Source organism: Dreissena polymorpha, chromosome 4 (assembly GCF_020536995.1).
Source record: "Dreissena polymorpha isolate Duluth1 chromosome 4, UMN_Dpol_1.0, whole genome shotgun sequence".
NCBI classification, from domain to species: domain Eukaryota; kingdom Metazoa; phylum Mollusca; class Bivalvia; order Myida; family Dreissenidae; genus Dreissena; species Dreissena polymorpha.
Window position 1 is genome coordinate 8,105,061 of NC_068358.1, and position 2,179 is coordinate 8,107,239.

General features: G+C 33.3%; 1 long non-coding RNA gene across 1 annotated transcript; it reads left to right on the plus strand.

Moving 5' to 3' along the window:
- LOC127878727 (uncharacterized) lies at nucleotides 1–1,061 on the plus strand. The gene is made up of 2 exons (XR_008048804.1): nucleotides 1–172; nucleotides 805–1,061. It is a non-coding gene; the product is annotated as an uncharacterized LOC127878727 (long non-coding RNA).
- The last annotated feature ends 1,118 nt before the right edge of the window (nucleotides 1,062–2,179 follow it).

The window sequence follows — 2,179 nt, forward strand, 5'->3', positions numbered from 1 at the left end:
AGCTTGTCACAGTAGTGCCAAATCCCCGCCGAAATGTGTTTGCTTGTATGACAACATTTGTTTTAGAGAGTAGAATAATATTTGTAAAAACAAATAAAGGGAGATAATTCATTATGCTCCGGACAAAAATTTACTTTGAAATTAAATAAAGGGATATAATTCAAACACCAAGGTAGATAGAGTTATGGTTCTTAGTCACTGAACTTCTCCTACTTGCCATCTGTTTAAGTTTGAAGTTTCAAGTAAATCCCTTCAGTAGATTTAGAGTTATGCTCCGGACAAAAATTTACTTTAAAATTATATAAAAGGGGAGATAATTCAAAAACTAAGGTAGATAGAGTTATGGTTTTTGGTCACTGCACTTCTCCTAGTTGCCATATGTTTATATTTCAAGTTTCAAGTAAATCCCTTCAGTAGATTTAGAGTTATGCTCCGGACAAAATTTACTTTAAAGTTATATAAAAGGGGAGATAATTCAAAAACTAAGGTAGATAGAGTTATGGTTCTTAGTCACTGCACTTTTCCTACTTGCCATCTGTTTATATTTCAAGTTTCAAGTAAATCCCTTCAGTAGATTTAGAGTTATGCTCCGGACAAAAAATTACTTAAAAATTATATAAAAAGGGGAGATTATTCAAAATCTAAGGTAGATAGAGTTATGGTTCTTGGTCACTGCACTTCTCCTAGTTGCCATCTGTTTATATTTCAAGTTTCAAGTAAATCCTTTCAGTAGATTTAGAGTTATGCTCCGGACAAAAATGTACTTTAAAATTATATAAAAGGGGAGATAATTCAAAAACTAAGGTAGATAGAGTTGTGGTTCTTGGTCACTGCACTTCTCCTAGTTGCCATCTGTTAATATTTCAAGTTTCAAGTAAATCCCTTCAGTAGATTTAGAGTTATGCTCCGGACAAAAATTTACATTAAAATCATATAAAAGGGGAGATAATTCAAAAACTAAGGTAGATAGAGTTGTGGTTCTTGGTCACTGCACTTCTCCTAGTTGCCAACTGTGTATATTTCAAGTTTCAAGTAAATCCCTTTAGTAGATTTAGAGTTATGCTCCGGACAAAAATGTACTTTAAAATCATATAAAAGGGGAGATAATTAAAAAAACTAAGGTAGATAGAGTTTTGGTTCTTGGTCACTGCACTTCTCCTAGTTGCCATCTGTTTATATTCTAAGTTTAAAGTAAATCCATTGAATAGATTTGGAGTTATGCTCCGGACAAAGTTTCAGCCGGACGGCCAGACGGACAGGCGGACGGACAGACGGACAGGACCGATAACTATATCCCCTCCGAAAATTTTTCGGTACATTTACACAAAATTATATCAAATCACACGTTGTACAGAGACACGAATGAATACTTTGTATGAATTGCATGGTCTGATGTCGAAAACTAGAACGGGATTTTTTTTATGATACGGATATTCGCAGTAAACAGCACTTACGAAAACACAAATTATGGAAACTGTTTCACGTTTGAAATAGGTAGTTATCATGCAGTAGTTTGTATTTTAAAGTTCAAATAATCCATCATTTAGTAATTATAGTTGTAGCAATATTAATATCATCATTATCATCCATCTTTGTTTATTCTGAAAAGAGCGGATCAAGAGGTCAAGTGGTAACACACTGTCGCCAGAAATCAGCGATCGCAGGTTCGATATGAAGACCTTTCTTTTAATTGCAAAGGAAGAAAACAGTCTTATACAGTTTAATACTTAATACACTTTAATGATCTTACTTGAAATATGGAGTTATCATGCAGTAGATTGTATTTTAAAGTTTAAATAACCCATCATTTTGTAATAATAGTTGTAGCAATATTAATATCATCATTATCATACATCTTTGTTTATTCTGAAAAGAGCGGATCAAGAGGTCAAGTGGTAACACACTGTCGCCAGAAATCAGCGATTGCAGGTTAGATATGAAGACCTTTCTTTTACTTAATACACGTTAATGATCTTACTTGACAAAGAAATTTAATCGGAAAGTTTCAAGTTACTAATTTGATATTTCTTTGAGAGTGGTCGCGGGATCAGGACTGTGTAAACAGAAAAGTCATAACCAATCTTTCCGACACGAAATGAGGACAGAGTGAATTAGTATTGAGGACCATATTTCCTTTAAATAGTGACATATTAAAACATAATGTCATGTTTAGATGTAG